This window comes from Rhincodon typus, chromosome 5, assembly GCF_021869965.1.
Source record: "Rhincodon typus isolate 14 chromosome 5, sRhiTyp1.1, whole genome shotgun sequence".
NCBI classification, from domain to species: Eukaryota; Metazoa; Chordata; class Chondrichthyes; order Orectolobiformes; family Rhincodontidae; genus Rhincodon; species Rhincodon typus.
The window spans coordinates 71,373,385-71,395,300 of NC_063336.1; the positions used below are offsets into that span (position 1 = coordinate 71,373,385).

Consider the following 21,916-nt stretch of genomic DNA (forward strand, 5'->3'; position numbering starts at 1 on the left):
TTCCTTTGTTCTGCACAGTCTTCAAGTCAAAAGAAAGTGAATTGTAAGTGGAATTTATTTTAAATTGGGAGACTTCTTTATCACCGATTCTTCAGCTTCTTTCCTTATAAAAACTATATGATGAATTTAAATTCTGCTTTTCACATAACCCAAAATATCATTTGATTTTTGATTATTTACAGATGAGTTTATTTAGAATATTTTTTCTGTGGTAGGAACATTATGAAAACTATGAAAGTAAAATGCTAAATCTTGTTTTATTCTCAAATCTCTTGGTTAATTTTATTTATTCATTCATTAGATATTGATGAAGCTAACCAGAATATGTATTTATTGCTCATCCCTAACTCTCCTGGAGAATGTGATAATGAGCAATCCTTTTTGAGCTTCTGTAATTCACGTGATGGAAGTGCACTCACAGTGCCATTGGGTAAGGTTTTCACTCAACTATGACTTGTTTCCAAGTCCAGATGGTGTGTGATTTGGGGGAAGATTTCAGTGGTACTGTTCCTGTGCTTCTTCTGCTCTTGTCTCTTTAGGTGGTAGTATCGCGGCTTTTGACAATGCTTTGGTAAATTGCTGCAATGCATCTTATAGATACTTCATGCTGTAGTTACATTTGCACTGGTGGTGGAGGCAGTGATGTGTTAAAGTGCTGGATGTAATTCCAATCAAGCAGGCTGCTTTGTTGTAGGCTTTGTTGAGCTGCTTGAATATCCTTAGAGTTGCAGTTATCCAGGTAAATGGAGAGTATTCCATTACACCCCAACTCGCACCTTGTGGACCGTTCTTGGGAATCAGGAAATATACCCCTTGCCTCCGATCTGCATCCATAGCCACAGTATTTATATGGCTAGTCCAGTTCTGTTTCTAGTTATTAGTAACGTCTCAGATGTTAGTAGTGGACGAATTAGCGATTGTAATGCTATTGAATTTCAAGGCAAGTTGACTAGACAGTGACTTTTGTTGGAATTTCTCATTGGCTAACCCATGTGTGAGTGAATGTTACTTGTCACATGAATGTTATCCAAGTTTTGCTGAGAAAGGGACTGCTAAAGTATCTGAGTAATTACAAAAGGAAATAGCCATGGCATAATCAACTGTGAGCTTCTCCACTTTTGACTTTATGATGGAGAGAAGGCCACTGCTGAAGCAGGTGAAGATGATTGGCCCTAGGATACTACCCTGAAGAGCTCCTGCAGAGATATCCTGGAGTTGAGATGATTGACCTCCAACAACCACATCCATCTTCTTTGTGTTTGGTATGACTGAAACAACAGAGTTTTTTCTCTGCTTCTCACTGACTTCTGTTTTGTTAGGATTCTGTGATACCATACTCGGTCAACTGCTGTCTTGTTGTTAAGAGCAGTCACTTTCACTTTCAGGTTTAGCTCTTTTGTGAATGATCGTATCAAAATTGTTTAAGGCTTGGAGTTGAGTTGTGCCGACCGGACCCAAACTGAGCATCAATGAGCAGGTTATTGCTGTGTATGCAACAACTGATGGCGAAGATGTTAACAACCCCTTTTGTGAATTTACTGATGATTGAGTGCATGTTGACACTAATGGATGACACATTGGCTCCGTGGTTAGCGCTGCTAACTCGCAGCACGAGGGACCAGGGTTTGATTCCAACCATGGGTGGCAGTCTGTGTGGAGTTTGCATATTCTCTCTGTATCTGTGTGGGTTTCTACTAGGTACTCCAGTTTCCTCCAACAGTCCAAAGATGTGCAGATTATGTGGATTGGCCTTACTAAATTGTCTGTAGTGTGTAAGTTAAGTGGATTAGCTATAATAAATGTGAGGTTACAGGAATATGGTGCAGGTGTGGATAGGATACTGTTCGGATGGTCAGTGCAGACTCAATGGGCCTCTTTAGACACTGTAGGGATCCTCTGATTCTATGATAATGTGGCTGGTTTGGATTTATCCTGTTTTTTTTTGTGGGAACTGGATTGATGTACCTGGCCATTTTTCCATTTTGTTGGATAGATACTAGTGAAATAGCTGTAGTGGAACAGCTGTGCTAGGAGTGTCGTGAGTTCTGGAGTATTGATTATCAGCTCTGCAGTTGGGATTTTGTTAGGTCCCTTTAGCCTTTGCACTATTCGATGCGCTCAGTCATTATTTTTACAGCATCATAAAAAGTGAATCAAATTGGCCAAAGACTTTAACATGAGGTTGAGTTGGATTATATAATCTGCTTGTTTGTGAGTGATGCCAGCAAAGCAGGTTCAAGCTCTGTACCCTCTGATGTCACCATGAGGCCTTGCCTTCTTAACTTTGCCACTCACCTGAGGCGCAGTGACCCTCCGATTGAGTTGACCACCAGCTGTCTCTCTAATGAGAGAGAGCAGCCCATCCTCTGGGACAATACGGATTTTCACTTTTACTCTCAGCCCTTTAAAATGAAAATGGTTATGAATGCTTCTGTTTTGTCATTTAAACTCACATACCTGGTCTCCACCATTCTTGTGTATAAAAATGTTCATGGAGGCTCCTTCCCCCACCCTTTCCTTAATTGTGGAATCCAGAATTTGAACAGATCTGCTGGTTGTAGGATTATTTAGCTTTGTATATGGATGCTGCATTTGCTATTCAACATGCATGTAGCCTTTTTCCGAAGAAGGATCCCAACCTAAAACGTCAACTTTCCTACTCCTCTGATGCTGCCTGGCCTGCTGTGTTCTTCCAGCTCCACACTGTGTAATCTCTGACTCCAGCATCAGCAGTTCTTACTATCTGTGCATGTAGCCTTGTGTTGTGACTTCACCAAATGAGGATATTCCTGATTCTACTCCTGGTATGCTCTTTTCACACTCCTCATTGAATCACCTGTTAGTCCTTGACCTATGGATAATGTTAAAATGAGGGATGTGCACTGGTGTGAGGTTAAGATTGATAGAATATAATTCTGCAAACATCGACGGCCTAAAGGATTCATGGATGCCAATTTCTGCTCTGAATCAATTCCCTTTATTACAATGGTAAAAGCACAGAGCATATTGTTGGGTGCCCTCAATGTGAAAACAGAACTTTACCTCCAGAAGGACTGTGTGATGGTAATGCATTCCAGTACTGTTATGTACAGATATATCTGTGACAGTATTAGTGAGGATGAGTCTGAGTTGTTTTTCCCTTTGTGCTGAATGTCTCACTTCATTCACAAGCACAGTCTGGCAGGCTTGTTATTCAGAACTTTTCTGGCGAGTGATTACTGAACCACTCTTTACGATGGATGTGGAAATTTCCTACCTGGGTACGCTCTTCCTACCCTTATGCCTCTTTGAAGTGATGTTTACATGGAGGTGTATTGATTCATCAGGTGGGGTGGGCAGGCGGTAGATGGTAATCAACAGAAAATTTCCTTATCTGAGACTCCATGAGTCTGAAGTTAATGTTAGGGGCAATCCTTCTTGACTGTATATCACTGTGCTGTCACCTGTGGTAACTTTGCGCTTTTTCTAGGACAGGTACTGGTGATGGACGACTATGGGTGTTAAAGGACCGGAAGGATATTGAATCATAGAATGGTTACAACTTAGAAGAAGAAACTAGTTTTACCTGTCAAGTAAAGAAGTAATTCACCTAGAGCCACTTTCCACCTTGTTTCCTTGGCCATGTAGAGCCATGGAGTTACGGTATTTGGAGAGCTCCTTCAAAGAGGTGGCTCAGGGTCATGTGCTGAACAACCTCCTTTTGATGCCATATTATCTTATTCTAGATTAGGGTGTATTGTGCTGTTTTGGAGATACGATTATACTGAGTACCTCAAAATAATTGAGAGTGTACACAAGAAGGATTATCGGGATAAGCAAAAAGGTTTTGAGGAGAGACTGGAGGTACACACTGGAAGTGCATCCAAAGGTGCTATGAAAACTAAAAGTGATTTAAAACTATAAAATTAAAACAAAAAGAGAGAGACCTTCAGCAAATTTGTTTCTCTATTTGTTCTAATTCTGCTGTCTCACTGTCAGCTGCTGACATTGTAAAAGATACTTTTACATTTTGAGGGATTTTTGCTCATGAATAGAGAAAGATGATTTCCTCTTGTTCAGAATAGAGGACAGTTTTATGAATTAAAAATTTTCATGAAGGGAATGAGGAGAGAAGTTAGGAGAATTTTTTAATGCAGAGAGCTATACTAGGATGCAGTCTGTTCCCACATGGCTGAAAGCAGGGCAGTGGGATTCACTTTGGATTGCTCCAGCAAAGAAATGGCAGGGACATGAAGGTCTCTTCTTTTGTTGCCTGTGATTTGAGGATTACAAAGGGAAGTATAAATGGATAATCCACTGAAAGTAAAATTCAGCTTTTGACATGGCTGATATAGATAGTAGTAGCAAATTGACCTTCAAGTATTTATCCAATTCCCTTTGAATGTTAGTGTTGAATTTCCTGTTCCGAGTGCAGTACTTGGATGTTTTACTTGCCTGATGAAGTTGACTTTTATCCCACATTACTTTAAGAAGGGATCTTAGAAATACTATCTGTGGAAGACAACAGTCCAAGAAAAAAATAATGGGGGTTGAAAAAATAGGCAGGTAATTGAAGTCTTGTCTAATTGCCTTGGAGTCAGAGAGAAATATCTGTTAGGAAACTAAAGTGTGCAGTTCCCCCCTAGGAATCATTCATGGAAGGAATAATGTTAATGGGTTGCATTAGATTTTCTATTTTTGCAATTTTATATTTGGAAAATAAAATTGTCTTCAGTGAAAGATTCTGGCAAGTGACCAAGATTTTTTTAAAAGTGGAAATGTGGTTTATGGCGGAATTACTTAAATTTCTGGGTGATGAATTTATTTTGTTTTTTTAACTATATATTCTAAAATATTAAACTTTATTTTCAGAAACAGAATTGAAACTTTTTTTCTGATTTTGGTTTGACTTCCTTTTATATTGTTAGTGCAAGAACATCAGTTTAGAAACAGCCACAAACCTTTGATTTGTTGTTCATATCCAGAGTAGACAAACTTCTTATGTGTCTTCAAGTAACTTGAACAGATGCCTTTGTGTGCAACTGTACTTTGGCTGCAGGTTCTCTGAGTTGGTACAGTGGCTGCCCATTATAGTGCAGAGGCTGCTGTATTAAGTTATTACTACAGTTTGTATACTGTAGTGCCACTGTCTCCAAAAGATGCCATGAACAAAAAAAATCACAAAGAGCAAAAACCTGAATTTATGAACAATTTTACTGGTTAATTGTATTTGTGTTTTGGTTTAATATGCATGTGAATATTTTATTTTAAATTAGATTGCAAAGCAGGTACTGTAGTCTAAGCAATAAGTATATGTAAATAAAAAAGAAAGTAACAGAGTTGCTGACAAATTAATTCACCAGAATATTGGTGACCTTTTATAGCTTGATGCGAGATACGTAATTGACTTACTCAATGTTAAAACCAGTTGTGATAATGCTGGAGGTAGGTCCTGATACATTGATCATTACAATTCTGTGTGCCAGGAGTTTAGTAATATGCATGCGCTCTTTAATGAAATAAACATGAGAGGTTTGCCAATCTGAAATCACCTGGCATTCTTTGAAGATAGAGACAGGAGCTGGCATTAAGGAATCTGTCCACTGGTTGGCCATCAAAGTCTTCCAAGCTGCAGGTGGTGCTTGTGTCACGTGTGGACATTTCAGTGAGATATGGGGGAGAGAAAGAGAGAGAAGGAGAAGGTGTGAGTTCTTTGCACTCCGTTGTCTTTACAGTGCTTGTGAACTCTTTCTTTAATAAACTTTTAGTGGCATGTTGTTGCACAGCAGATCGGTTTAAAAAAAAGATTGCAGCGTGTGAGGAAGTTGGCAGCTGCAGGGTTGAATTCTGCCAGAATCCGGTGGCAGTTCGGTTGATCTTGTTTGTTTGCGAAACGATCCAGGAAGGTACCTTTTGGGAGCTGGATTAGACAGATTGGAACTGGCTGGAGCATCGCCAGAGATGCTTGGGAAAGGTGCCATGCTGAGAGAGTGCAAAGAAAAGCAGGCAATACTTGGCACAGCTGAATTGAAACAGCCTGCTTTGTTTGCTGGCTGTTGTTGTATTTCTCCTCCTCCACCAAGCCCCCCTCCCTGTTATCACCATCCGCCACCCCCTAACTCTCCACCACAACCCCTTTGCGAAGGAATGAAACGTCATGGGGCAAAATACAGCCACAGGACTTCAGATTTGAACTTTTGTTTTCATGGGCTTGGGGAATGACTGGTTAGCCTGACCATTTAATTGTGACCTAACTGTCCATTTATAACTGTTATTGTAGGAGAATGTGCAATCTTTTACTATAGTGATTGATTTTTTTAAAAAAATAGTGGCTGCATTGCATTCATGGATGCAGGTCAGACAGCTTGGATGGATTTCAGAGCTGCTGCATGGAAGGATGGCGATGGATTATTACAGTCAGGGTGAAAATAAGAATTTCTTCTGTTTGGCATGGCGTCTGAGCTCAAAAGTATACTAGCAACAATTGAAATGACTATGCCTGACAGTTATAAACGTTTATCCATGTCAAAAATTCCAACAATGCAATTTGTTTTTTCCTTTGTCATAGAATGCGGATAGTTTTGAAATTGACAATGTGCGCAGTATTTTCTGCTTAGGAATTTGACTTAATTTGCTGAAGAAAAGCTTGTGACAAAGTGCTTTTTAAAAACATGTTTCTCTGTTGCATTGTTGGCTGAAATATTTGGTTGGAGACGTGGCTTCCTTTTCTCAATGGAGTTTTACAAGAAGTCTTTTAGGCCTGTACCCAAATTTATAAATGATAATAAACATGTTTCCCTTCATTTTTTTTTATCATTCTCATAACCTCACCATTTTCAGTCATTACCAGCAGTTTGCTCTAAGTGATATATTTGAACTGACCAAAAATCGCTTTTTGACCTGGAATTTAATTAGGTGGATTGGTTTTAAAAAGGGATGTGGCATCTTTAAATTGAAGGTCATAGTCAATTTTACAAAAGCTTTTGAAACTTAAAGTGAGTTTTGAACATTTAACATTGTACAAATCTCAAATCTGGATCCTTGAAGCAAGTGAGATGAATCCTGTAGAAGTGAGATTTGATTGAAAAACCAATCCTTTTTAAATTTGATAGCTTTTGAAATGAATCCTTCATCTGTGCACATTGGTTACTTCTTAGGGTACTGTTGACTGTTTTCAGAAACCAATGGCTTTGAAAGTATTTCAGAAACGTGACCATTATGCAACAATTTAAGTGGTTAATTTTTAAAAAATATTTTCAGCTTCTCTTGTTTGTCATGTGTCAGAATCCGTTTTGTAAAATTATGTCAGCAAGATGATGTCATGGATATGTTCATGTGATCACTGAGCATCAGTTTCTGCATTTGAGAGTGAAATAAACAGGAGCAAATGATAGGAGCCTGATAAAAGGGGTCAGGTGTGACTTAGCTTCCACTTTTTGATCCTTCTGTAAAGCCATTTTTAATGCATAGTCAGTTTAAAACTGAAATGAATGTGGAATTATAATGGTTTATTAATCTAAGTGACAATAATTTAACAAAATCCTTGGGTCTTGCATCGTAAAGTTCATTGTTCTATTGTCGTGTCTTTATTGAATGATGGTGCAGGCTCGAAGGGCTGAATGGCCGACTCCTGCAGTTATTTTCTATGATCTATCTCTGTATAGTTTAACAAATCATTGAGTGGATGTTTTTTGAATACTAATTCTTTCTATCAGTTTGATGTATTTATGGTAACAAAGTGTATACACAGCTTTTAAATCTGATTGTTTACTTTAAATTGTCACTCTGTTAAACCAAACACTTCTTGTGGTGATGCGTATTACAGAATTTGAGTTGCAAAAGTGCAGTATCGTGGAGCTGATGTAACAATGGTTCATTGAATTTAGTATAGCATAGAAGAACATATACGTATTTTTAACAAGGTAACATTTCTTTATTAACCAAATAATGTTTGGTAAATAAATTAGGAATACTGTAGTATTAAAAATGGTCCAATATTTCCCAGTCTGTAAAGACACCAGTGCATGTGGAATGGGAATTTCTCACTTGATGCACATTCTATTAACAAATAATGATAGTTCTTATTTAATTGGCTGTGATGGATATTAGCTTTATGAGAGGCATCCTTTTTTTGTGATAACAAGGTGTAGAGCTGGATGAACACATCAGGCCAGGCAGCATCACAGGAGCAGGAAAGCTGATGTTTCGGGTCTGGACGCTCCTTCAGAAATGGAGGAGGGAAAGGGGACTCTGAAATAAATAGAGAGAGTGGGGGAGGTGATGATGGAAGGTGGATAAAGGAGCAGATAGGTGGAGAGGAGACGGACAGGTCAAGGGGGCGGGGATGGAGCCAGTAAAGGTGAGTGTAGGTCGGGAGTTGAGATGGAGGTTGGTCAGTTGAGGGAAGACAGACAGATCAAGGAGGCGGGGATGAGGCTGGTAGGTAGGAGGTGGGGATGGGAGGAGTGGATAGGTGGGAGAAAGGATGGACAAGTCAAGGAGGCGGGGACAAGCTGGGCTGATTTTGGGATGAGTTTTTGGGTGGGGAGATTTTGAAGCTTGTGAAGTCCACATTGAGACCATTTGGCTACAGGGTTCCCAAGTGAAATATGATGTGCTCTTCCTGGAGCCTTCAGGTGGCATCATTGTGGCACTGGAGGAGGCCCAGGATGGACATGTCGTCCAAGGAGTGGGAGGGGGAGTTGAAGTGGTTCGTGACTGGGAGGTGAAGTCGTTTGTCACGAACTGAGCGTAGGTGTTCCACAAAGCAGTCTCCAAGCCTCTGCTTGGTTTCCCTGATGTAGAGGAGGCCACGTTGGCAACAGCGGATACAATATACCACATTAGCAGATGGTCCAGGTGAACTTAGGCTGGGGTGGAAGGTGTTAGTGAAGTGGATGAACTGTTCGAGCTCCACGAGGTGGCGCCGATACAGCCATTGAAATAACGGAGGAAGACCATGTCCAATTCCTCTCTCTCCTTCCTGGACCTCTCTGTTTCCATCTCTGGCAACCACCTGGAAACCGATATCTATTTCAAGCCTACCGACTCCCACAGCTACCTAGAATACACCTCCTCTCACCCACCTTCCTGCAAGGATGTCATTCCCTATTTCCAATTCCTTCACCTCCACTGCATCTGCTCCCGAGATGAAGCATTCCAGTCCTGGACATCCCAGATGTCCTCGTTTTTCAAGGACTGCAATTTCCCCTCCACAGTGGTCAAAGACGCCCTTGACCGCATCTCTCACATTTCCCACAACTCATCCCTCACACCCCCCTCCCCGCAATAACAACAAGACAGAATTCCCCTTGTCCTCACGTACCGCCCCACCAACCTCCGGATTCAACGCATCATTCTCCGCCACTTCTGCCACCTGCAATCTGACCCCACTACCAAGGACATTCTTCCCTCCCCACCCTTATCTGCCTTTCGGAGGGACCGCTGTCTCCGTGACTCCCTCGTCCGCTCCACACTCCCCACTAGCCCCATCACCCCTGGCACTCTTCCCTGCAACCGCAGGAAGTGCTACACCTGCCCCTACACCTCCACCCTCACCCCCATCCTAGGCCCCAAAAGAACCTTCCACATTAAACAGATGTTCACCTGCATATCTGCTAATGTGGTATATTGTGTCTGCTGTTCCCGTTGTGGCCTCCTCTACATCGGGGAAACCAAGTGGAGGCTCGGAGACTGCTTTGTGGAACACCTACGCTCAGTTTGTGACAAACGACTTCGCCTCCCAGTCGCGAACCACTTCAACTCCCCCTCCCACTCCTTGGACGACAGGTCCATCCTAGGCCTCCTCCAGTGCCACAACGATGCCACCCGAAGTCTCCAGGAACAGCGCCTCATATTTCACTTGGGAACCCTGTAGCCAAATGGTCTCAATGTGGACTTCACAAGCTTCAAAATCTCCCCATCCCTGACCTCATCCCAAAACCAGCCCAGCTTCTCCCCACCTCCTTGACCTGTCCGTCTTTTCTCCCACCCAGCCACTCCTCCCACCTCACTGACCAACCCCACTCCCACCTCCTACCTACCAGCCTCAAGCCCGCCTCCTTGACCTGTGCGCCTTCCCTCGACTGACCAACCCCCATCCCAACTCCCCACCTGCACTCACCTTTACTGGCTCCATCCCTGCCTCCTTGACCTGTCCGTCTCCTCTCCACCTATCTGCTCCTTTATCCACCTTCCATCATCGCCTCCCCCCCCCCTCTCTATTTATTTCAGAGTCTCCTTCCCCTCCTCCATTTCTGAAGGAGGGTCCAGACCTGAAACGTCAGCTTTCCTGCTCCTCTGCTACTGCCTGGCCTGCTGTGTTCATCCAGCTCTGCACCTTGTTGTCTCAAATTCTCCAGCATCAGCAGTTCCTACTATCTCTGAGATCCTTCTTTTTGTGCTGTATGCTTGAATAGCTCATTAAGCACTGCTGAATATATTCAGCATAAACATCCAGTGCAGGACAACAACGGTTTAGGCTTTTATTTAAGGTTTTCCTCACAAATGTAGCGTTTTTGCTTTAACATGCTGCAGGCTATGAAGTTAACGGGATGGTATTGTGCTCTTGAATGTGTGACCTGTCCTTGACCTGACACAACCTGTCCATCTTCTCTCCCACCTATCCGCTGCTCCCACCTCACTGACCAATCCCTACCACTGCCTACCTGCATTCATCTATCACCATCCCACCTATCTTCCCCAGCCCCACCCCTCCTCTCTCTATTTATTTCAGAGCACTCTACCCCCTCCCCCATTTCTGAAGAAGGGTACTGACCTGAAACTTTCCTGCTCCTCTGATGCTGCCTGGCCTGCCTTGCTCCTCCAGCTCCAGACTGTGTTATCTCAAAACGTACAACCCTTTAAGCGAAGAAATTACTCGTCATATTTGAGGCATTGATAGAGTGGATAGTCAGAGACTTTTTCCCAGGGCGGAAATGACTCTAACGAGGGGGCATAATTTTGAGGTGATTGGAGGAAAGTATAGGCGAGATGTCAGAGGTAGGTTCTTTGCACAGAGTGTGGTGGGCATGTGGAATGCGCTGCTGGCAGCGGTAGTGGAGTCAGATACTTTAGAGACTTTTAAGCGACTCTTGGATAGGCACATAGAGGATAGTAAAATGTAGGGTATGCAGGGTGGTTTGATATTAGTAGGATAATTGGTTGACACAACATTGTGGGCCGTAGGGCCTGTACTGTGCTGTACTGTTCCATGTTCTATGTTCTATCACAGTTTTAAATGGTCCACCCTTCCTTTAAGACTATGTTTCCATGTAGATTTCCCAACCAGGGAAAACAATATCTTGGTGTTCACACTGTCAAGCTGAATTAAGTGGAGACTCAAGAATGGCATAATTATGTCAACCTTTAATTATGGAGCACCTTTAACGTTAAAAAATACTCTGTCTATAAGGAAAATTGGAATGTTGACAAATAAGGAGATATTATGAAGGGTGACTAAAAGCGTCGGTAAAGACTTAGAAATGCAAGGATGTTTTGAGAAGGCAAGTCCAGTTTGAGTTCTGCTACTTTCTAAACCAAATTCTTGACTGAAGTTATTTTGAGTAATTGTTCCACGTTTACATTCAAATGTAAAGATGACTGCAAAAGTTTTATTTAATATCTCTGCTCAAGGATGATGGTATGATGGTCTTATCCAATTTTAAAAATTTCCTTTGAACTATTTGACAACTGCTTTTTACAGATATTGTGCTCATTCATTACCCTCCCTTATAATCAGTTCTAACACTTCCTCATTCAGTATGCATCAGAGATTTTTAAAATTCATTTTGTGGGATGTGGGCATCGCTGGCTGGCCAGCATTTATTGCCTGTCCCTAGTTGCCCTTGAGAAAGTGGTGGTGAGCTGCCTTCTTGAACTGCTGCAATCCACCTGCTGTGGGTTGACCCATGATGCCATTAGGGAGGGAATTCCAGGATTTTGACCCAGCGACAGTGAAGGAACAATGATTATATTTCCAAGTAAGGTTGGTGAGTGGCTTGAAGGGGCATTTGAAGGTAGTGGTGTTCCGATATATCTGCTGCCCTTGTCCTTCTAGATGGAATTGGTCATGGCTTTAAAAGGTGCTGTCTCAGGATCTTTGGTGAATTTCTGAAGTGTGTCTTGTAGATAGTACACACTGCTACTACTGAGCGTCAGTAGTGGAGGGAGTGGATCCTTGTGGATGTAATGCCAATCAACTGGGCTACTTTGTCCAGGATGGTATCAAGCTTCTTGAGTGTTGTTGGGGCTGCACTCATCCAGGCAATTGGGGAGTATCCTATCACACTTCTGACTTGTCCCTTGTAGATGGTGGACAAGCTTTGAGGAGTCAGGAGGTGACTTACTCGCTGCAGTATTCCTAGCCTGTGACTTGTTCCTGCGGCCACTGTGTTTATGTGGTGAGTCCAGTTGAGTTTCTGGTCAATGATAACCCCCAGGATGTTGACAATGGGGGACTTTAGTAATGGTAACACTGTTGAATGTCAAGGGGCAGTGGTTAGATTGTCTGTTATTGATGATGGTCATAGCCTGGCATTTGTGTGGCACAAATGTTACTTGCCACTTGTCAGCCCAAGACTGAATATTGTCCAGATCTTGTTGCATTTGAACATGAGGTGTAGAAAAACTCCCAGATTTGCTGTGTGGATAGTCATAGCGTCATATAGCACGGATACCCTTCAGTCCAACCAGTTCATGCCGAACGTAATCCCAAACTAAATTAGCCCCACTTGCCTGCTCCTAGCCCATATCCCTCCAAATTTCCTATTCATCTACTTATCAAAATGTCTTTTAAATGTTATATTTGTACCCACCCTCTTCCTCCATGTGAAAGATTTACCCCTCATGTCTTTTTAAAACTCTCTCCTCTCATCTTTAAAATGTGCCCTCAAGTCTTGTAATTCCCCCATGCTAGGGAAAGGACAACTACCATTAACTCTATCTATACCCCTCACTATTTTATAAACTTCTACAAGGTCTTTAAATTTGCTTGACAAATGACTTCCTTACCTCTAAATTTTCTACATTCATGTGAAACCATAAAGATCTTCGCAAATCCCTAAACATATCCTTCTACTCCAAGGAGTAAAGTGCCTGGGCAAACTATTACTCAATCATTTAAGTTCAGGAATCTGGCTCAGAGACCTCCTTTAAACTTAATTCAATAATTCTACAGCTTCCCTGAAACATGTGGGCAAAAGCTGAATGTAGTACATCCTGATGCAACTGCTCAAAGGCTAGCCACAACATTAGCATTGGCATTGTAGACAATGGAGATTCATTCAACTATTACAGAATGGTTGCTGTATCTACAGAAGAGTAATAGAATTATAGCTAGGTAAAGTCAGTCAGGGAAAATAAACAAAAAAGTCAACACTGTTGATTCGTATACTGCAGAACACTAAGGGTCCCTATCTGGGGGTAATGTCAGGAGCTTTGACAGGCCGGTGAACACCAGCTTCACAAATCATTGCATGGTGATTGCAGGAAAAAGGTAGTGAAAGCCACTAACACATTTCCAGGAGTTCACTTTAGTCAACTAACTCTTCATCACACTCTGTTATGGTACTTGAATAGCTTTATCAAACTATATTACAGGATACAATCAAACAAAACACAAAATCTATCAACAGGTATGCTAGGGCTTGATTGATTGGATATAGTGTACTTATGACAGGTGTTGGATAGAAAACATAAAAGAGAGAGCCAAGTCAAATGCAAAAGATTCAGAGGGAAGGTGAAACAGCAACTAAGAAAAGTGAAGAGGTGTTATGAGAAAAGACTGGCACCCAAAACCCCAAAGTCTTCTATTGGCACATAATACACAAAAAATGATTGCAAAAGGAGGAATAGGGCTGAACAGGGACAAAAAAGTGGATTTAAGTATGTAACAGAGACATGAATACTTTGTATCTGTCTTTACCTACAAGGCAGGTACTGCTCAGGCCATGTCAACAAAGGAGGAAACCATCGTCAGAAGGGTTTAAAATGAATAAGGAGGAGCTATGGGAAAAGCTCTTGGTAGTAAAGTTGAAAAGGCACAAGGAATGGATGAGATGCATCCAAGAATTTTGTAGGAAGTGAGAATGGAAATTGTGAAGGCACTGACCATGATCTTTCAGTCTTCCTGAAACTCAGGGGAGGTCTATTAGACAGGAGAATTGCAAACATTATGCCTTGTTCGAAAAAAGTTGTGAGGGTAAGCCAAGCAACTATGGACGAATCATTTAACTTTAGTGATGGAGAAGCATCTAGAAACAATTATTTGGGTTAGAATTGATAGTCTGTTTAAAAGTGTTGTTTAATTAGGAAGATCTAGCATAGATTTAAGGAAAAACCTGGTTCATTATCTTACATTTTGAGGAGTTATCAGAAAGCACCATTGAGATCTACATAAAAAGGATCTTTAGTCCGTCGAGACCCCGCTGGTCAAAAACAACCACCAAACTACTATAATCTCATTTTCCAGCACTTGGCCCATAGCCTTGCACATCTAAATCTTTCTTGAATGAGTGTTTCTGCCTCTACCACCCTTACAAGCAGTGAGTTTCAGATTTCACCACACTAGTGAAAATGTTTTTCCTCACATTTCCTCAATTTCCTGCCCCTTAAATCTGTGGCCCCCAGTATTTGATCCCTCTATCAAACGGAAAAATTGTTTCTTCCTGTCCACTCTATCTATGCCGCTCATAATTTTACACAACTCAATTATGATCCGTCTCAATCTCCTCTGCTTTAAGGAAACAACCACAGTCTGTCCAATTTCTCTTCATAATTGAAACCGTCCAGCCCAGACGACGTCCTGGTAAATCTCTTCTGCTCTAGCTTCAGTGCCATCTCATCTCTCCTATAATGTGGATTCCAAAACTACACACAATATTCTAGCTGTGGCATGATCAACATTGTACACGCTTACAGCAGAATCTCTCTTCTCTTAAACTCTAAGCCTCGGCTAATAAAGGAAAGTATACAGTGTGATTTTTTAACAATTTTATCCAGCTATCCTATAACTTAAGAGACTGGAATGCACACCAAGTCCCCTCTGATCCTTGGTCCTTCCCAATGTCCTACTATTCATTATGTATTTCCTTGCCATGTTTGATCTACCAACTGCATCACCTCACATTTATTGAGATTGAAGGTCAATGAGGGTAATGCTGTTCTCTACACCACACTTTAGGAAAGATGTGAAGCCATTGGAGAGAGTGCATAAAAGATTTACAAAAATAATTCCACGAATGAGTAACTTTAGTTATGATGATAGATTGGAAAAGTTGGAATTTTTCTGTATAAAGGGAAGAATCTAAGAGGAGATTTGATAAAAGTTTCCAAAATCGAAAGGGCTTGAACTGTATAGATAGGGAGAAACTGTTAAAAGGATTGAGAAGGAGGGGCGCAGATAGAAAATGATTTGCAAAATAAATGTGATGCTTGAGAAAACTGTCACAAATGGTTCATCTCTGTAATGTACAACTTGAAAGTGTTGTGGAGTTAGGTTTAATTAAGTCATTGCAGAGGGATTGAATAATTGTTTCTATTCAAATTATGTGCAGAGTTGCGGCGACGAGGCAGGAGCATGGTGGTAGTTCATAATAACTATTTAGAATGCCAGCATGTACAAGTTGGACCAAATGGCCTCCTCCTGTGTTGTAACAATTCTGCGATTCTCTGACTGCCTTAGAATGAAGGTATTCTGGCCACACTGAAGGAAAACAGGCATTTACTTGAATTATGTTGTACTTTTAGCAGAAAACAAATTGTTCACTGACAGAATGGATTCCTTTTCTGTTGAAGTATTTGTTGAAGTATTGCAAAGAAAGTGTATATGGGCATCTGAATGCAATCAGTGACTCCTTCAAACTGTTGGAATCTTGCTTTTCTGCAAAATTGCAGTACCTTGTCATACTGGTGCCAATTAGCTATATATAAGAAGTTGAAATTGTTGATCTTGCACGTACTACATCCTTAATTTGCTCATTGGTGTACAGTTATTTAATAAATGTTGATGACCCTGATATCAGTTTATAGCATGAATGTTAAAAGATATTTCTGACCTTACCACTTATTTAGGAAAGCTGGTTATGTAGTCAATCATGGTAAATGTTAATTATATATTACTTTTTTTAATGGTATGCAAATGATGGGCATTAACTGTGGATTCACTTGTGCCACGTTAAATAGACATATACTGGAGTTGTAGGACTGTTGTAGTGCAGTGATAGTGTCCTTACCTCTGAGTCACGAGGCCAGGGTTCAAGCCCTATCTGCTCCAGTGTTGTGTAATATCATCTCTGAACAGGTTGAAGAGAAAATACCTACAGTGTACCGAACCTGTGGTTAAAGGATTACAAAGTGTGTCTAACTGTGTAAGTAAGTTCCTGTTGAAGCGTGTAAGGGTTAACTCCAGTTTTACTATTCACCATCTGGCCTTCTGAATTATCATAGTTGCCTAAAAGTAAAGGTTGGCTAAAGACTAGGAAAAAGAGTTGCAGAAACTACAATCTTCGTAGCTCTTATGGAAAATAGCAAAATTTAAATTGTCATGGTATAATTACCCTTCAATATGAGCGTCATACATCACAGCAACAGGCCCTTCAGCTCACCATATCTATGCTGATCAACAAACACCAAACTATACTATTCCCATATACCTGCACTTGATACATAGCCTCCAGGCATTTTAACTGCTCGTTCAGGTGCTTTTTAAATGTTGCCAGGATACCTGCCTCCACCGCCCTCTAAGGCAGTGCATTCCAATTTTCTACCACAAGATTTTTTTTTCTGGAGATTCCCTCTAAACCACTTACTCCTCACCTTGAACTCATATCCTCTGATTTTTGACTCATCTGCTATGGGGAAAAGATTCTCATGATCTACTCTATCTATGCCTCTCATAATTTTATATACCTCAATGCATCTGATCCAGGGAAAACAAACCCAGCTTATTCAGTCTCTCTCATAACGGAGACTTTACATACCAGGCAACATCCTCGTCCTTCTAATCGTGTGATGATCAGAACTGTATACAGTATTCTATCTGAGGCCTAACCAATGTTTTATAAAGTTGCAACAAGATTTCCTTGCTCCTACTATCTATGTACCAGTTGATGAAACCAAGTACCCCACATGCCTTCTTTACCCTATCTACCTGTGTTGATAGCCTCGAGGATCTGTGGACTTGTATACCAAGGTCACTTTGTTCCCCAGTACTCCCTAAGGATCTACCATTCATTGTGGAAATCCTTCCCCTATTAGACCTCCCAAAATTCATTACCTCCCACTTATCAGGATTAAATTTCATCTGCCGTGACTCTGCCCAATTTGCTAGCTGTTCAATATCGGACTGTAGTCTAAGACCATCCTCTGCAGTGTCACCAACATTACCAATTTTTGTATCATCTGCAAACTTACTAATTATACCTTCTACATTCACATCTAAGCCAATAATGTACATAACAAACAGCAAGGGCTCCAACGCTGGCCTGTGTGGTACACTGCTGGTCGCGGCTTCCAATCACAAAAGAACAACCTTCCTGAATCACCCTTTGCCTCCTATTTGCAAGCTAATTTAGGATTCAGTTTTCCAAATTGCCTTGGATCCATGGACTTTTACCTTTTGAACCAGTCTTCCGTGTGGGACCTTGTCATAGCCTTATTGAAGTCCATGTAAACCATATCAACTGCACTGCCCTAATGAATATATTTAGTCTGCTTTTCAACAAACTCAAGTCAGACAGGATCTCCATCCAACAAATGCAGACTGACTATTCCTGATCAATACCTGCCTTTCCAAGTAATAATGAATCCCATCCCTCAGAATTGTTTCCAATAATTTCTCTACCACTGACATCAGAATAATTATCTAGCATATCCCTGCTGCCCTTCTTGTAAAAAGGAATCACATTAGCTATACTCCAATCATCCGGCACTTCACCTTTGGCCAGAGAAGTATTAAATATCTCAGCCAGGGCCAACAACCTTGCCTCTCAAAGCAGTCTGGGATATATCTCATAAGGTCCTGGGGATTTATGCACCTTTGCGTCATCTAATACCTCCTCCTTATTAATCATAACATGTTCTGGAACGTCACCATCCCAACTAAAATCTCCAGCCACCGTGTCTTTCTCCTTGGTGAATACAGATGAGATATATTTATTTAAGACCTCCCCGACATCCTCTGGCTCCCCGCACAAATAGCTCCTTTGTCTCTAACAGGCCCCACTCTGTCCCTGGTAATTCTCTTGCTCTGAAAATACTTCTAAAATCCTTGAGGTTTTCCTTAATCCTATCTGCCAAAGATATTACATGGCCCTTCTTTGCCTTACTGTCTTTTTTAAGCACTCTCCCTAGACTCTCTTTACTCCTGAAGGGCCTCCTCTGTTTTTACTGCTCTGTACCTAACATAGGCTTCTTTCTTTTTCTTTATCAAGCTCTTGACATCCAGGGTTCACTGGACTTGCTCCCTCTGCCCTTCACTCTTAGAGGAGCATGCTGGCTGTGAGCTCTCACTAGACTACTTTTAAAAGACTCCCACTTTCCAAATGTAGACTTACTTGCAAGTAGCTGCTCCCAGTCTATGTTTGCTAGATCCTACCTAATGATATTTAAATTCGTCTTCCCCCAATTTAGTTACAACTTCTGCACTGTTCTTATCTCTTTCCATAATGAATTTGAAACTTAGATTAATGGTCATTATCCCAAAACATTTGCCCAATGATAATTCAGCGGCATGCCTGGCATCATTCCCTTGGATTAGGTCTAGCACTGCCCCATGTCTAGTAGGATTACCTATACACTGGCACAAAAAGGTCTCTTGGATGAGCTTTAAAAATTCCATCATGTCTAATACTTGTACACTGAGGCTATCCCAGTTAATGTTAACATGTTGAAATCCCCTCCTACTATAACCCCATTCTCTCACGCCTCTCTGTGATTTGTCTACATATCTGCTCCTCTATCTCCCTCTGATGGTAGTACAATCCGAGCAGTGATTGGCCTCTTTTTATTTCTAGTCTCTACCTAGATGGCCTCATTTGAGTAACCTTCTGAGACATCCTCCCTCATTACTGCAGTGATGGTTTTCTTTATGAACACTGCAGTGCTGCTACCTCTCCTACATTACCGCTATCATGTCTGAAGTTTCTACACCCTGGAATGTTGAGCTGCCTGCCCTACCCTTCCTTTAACTATGTCTCAATGATTGCAACAAATCATTTTCCCACGTGCTGATCAAAGCTGTAAATTCACCCACCTTACCAGTTAGCCCCTCTCATTAAAATAGATACAGTTTAGCTTTCTAGTCCTTCATGTCTTTTCTGCCTGCTAGTCTGTCCTAGAATTCCTTCTATATCCAATTGCTCCCAACTTTACGTCTACTGTGTCCCATTGCTCTGTGTTCCATCAGCTTCACACTGTGTTATCGCTACCTATGAGGTAAGATCAGGTTTTGGCAAGTTGAAGAAATAGATGGTCATTATAAGGAAGAATATATCATACACTTAAAGAATGTGTGAATTAATAATGATATTTAGTTTGGGTTCCCTGGATCAGAGCTAGCATTTAAGTTATTGAATTGTGCTCGAGTGCGTCCTCTGAGCAAGCTACTACCTCTAACTGTATTGGGTTTTGGAAAAGGAAACTCGAAGGGATTAGATGTCTGCTACTTCGGAAAAGATTCCTGGGAAAGTTGTCATTTCGTAGAACAAATGGGATATTCAAAGGTGACACAAAGGATAGAGAACTTGGTGATTACCAGAATTCAAACTGATGTAGATATTGGACACAAGTATTGGCACAGTGGAAAGATTAAAGATAGAATTAGGATGAAAGCGCATTTAGCAGATTATGGCACAAGACAGAATTGGAGCAGAAATAAAGGCTGAATTAATCCCAGGAACGTACAAACCCAAGCAGATAATAGGAGCTTCAAATGTGACTTAAAGAGTCATTATCTGGCAAATTGCCCAAAGTTGAGAGAGAGGATGGTCCAAGTGACACACAGTGAAGAAAATTCTGAGGAAGAGGATGAAGATAATCATGAATCTGAACAAACGATAATGGTTGTTTAACACCGATATAAACTTGTCGAATTGGGCAGAAAAAGACTTTTAGAAATTTACAAGAGTTTTATTGATCATAGGTCATAGATCACAGAATCCCTACAGTGTGGAAACAGGCCCTTCGGCCCAACAAGTCCACACCGACCCTTGGACTATCCCCCTATAACCCACACGCCCCTGAACACTACGGGCAATTTAGCATGGCCAATCCACCTAGGCTGCACATCTTTGGACTGTGGGAGGAAACCGGAGCACCTGGAGGAAGCCCACGCAGACACGGGGAGAATGTGCAAACTCCACACAGACAGTCGCCTGAGGCTGGAATCGAACCCGGGTCCCTGGCGCTGTGAGGCTGCAGTGCTAGTCACTGAGCCACCGTTATCAAAACATCAGTTCCCACCTTTCCCTCTGGGACCATTTCCTTGTCCAGACGGCAACCCCCTCTTCTCCCATGGAAGACCCTGACTCTTCTTTAAATAAACTCAATCACCAAATCACCCAATTAACAAGTAACAAATACTGCCCACCATGGTTAGAAGACTGCTGGTCCTTTTTTTTAAAACAAATCCGCCACCAAATGACCCATTTGACTAATTAAACAAATAATTAAAACAAATTTACAAGTACTGCCCGCCAGGGACAGTGCAACCACAACAGAAAGATTTCCGGCAAGATGGCAGCAAAGTTGCTCCAGCCAGAGCTCCTCTGCTCCACTTGTTTTGTTTTTAATTTTTTTTTTCTCTCTTCATTTCTTTCCCCCTTCTGTGTTAGGGGAATGGAGGAGCTGGCGAACCCCAGAGGTTAATCCTGAAGCAGCGGCTGGCGTCTGGAAGCAGTCCAGAGCAGTAGCTGATAGGGTGGAGGCAGATCTGGAGGAGCAGCCAACGCAGAGGTAACAGTCCTGGAGCAGCAACCGATGCTGGAGAAGCAGTCCTGGGTGGAGGCTGGCGCGGGGGGAAGCAGTCCTGGAACTTAGCTTGGAGCAGCTGAGAGCCATTATATAGCGGACTGGAGGCTTAGCGAGGATAGGGGACAGTTGTTGGATCGGGGGATCTGGTGTGGGCGTTTAGAACATGTGGGGAAGCCCCTGTGCTTAGCTGCTGCAATGTAATGGCTATTTGGATTTTTTTTTTAATCTGACTAGTAATGTCAATCATTTGACTAGGTGTTATTTCTAACTTATCCTTTAAACACTATAAAGTAATGCATCTCGTCTTCTTTTTATTCCACTTGTACCTAAGATGGACCCATAAGAGGAGACATTGTAAAACTTTTCACTGTACTCCTGCCCTTCTGTACTGGAGTACACGTGACAATAATGGATATTTTATTCTAAGAAGGAAAGGTAGGAAAAGAGGGAGGGGCTAAATCAGGTAGATGAGGGTAAAGTGGTTGATGTGGTGTATATGGATTTCAGTAAAGCGTTTGATAAGGTTCCCCATGGTAGGCTATTGCAGAAAATACGGAGGCATGGGATTGAGGGTGATTTAGCGGTTTGGATCAGAAATTGGCTAGCTGTAAGAAGACAGAGGGTGGTGGTTGATGGGAAATGTTCATCCTGGAGTTCAGTTACTAGTGGTGTACCTCAAGGATCTGTTTTGGGGCCACTGCTGTTGTCATTTTTATAAATGACCTGGATGAGGGCGTAGAAGGATGGGTTAGTAAATTTGCGGATGACACCAAAGTCGGTGGAGTTGTGGATAGTGCAGAAGGATGTTGCAGGTTACAGAAGGACATAGATAAGCTGCAGAGCTGGGCTGAGAGGTGGCAAATGGAGTTTAATGCGGAAAAGTGTGAGGTGATTCACTTTGGAAGGAGTAACAGGAATACAGAGTACTGGGCTAATGGTAAGATTCTTGGTAGTGTGGATGAGCAGA

General features: G+C 41.7%; 1 protein-coding gene across 1 annotated transcript in view; it reads left to right on the forward strand.

Annotated features, from left to right (window-relative positions):
• The first annotated feature begins 347 nt into the window (after nt 1-347).
• msra (methionine sulfoxide reductase A) overlaps nt 348-21,916 on the forward strand; it is a 282,237-nt gene continuing 260,668 nt past the window's right edge. Inside the window, exon 1 of the mRNA XM_048597063.1 lies at nt 348-430. The gene's annotated coding sequence lies outside the window, so the exon portion shown is untranslated. The remainder of the gene's footprint in view (nt 431-21,916) is intronic.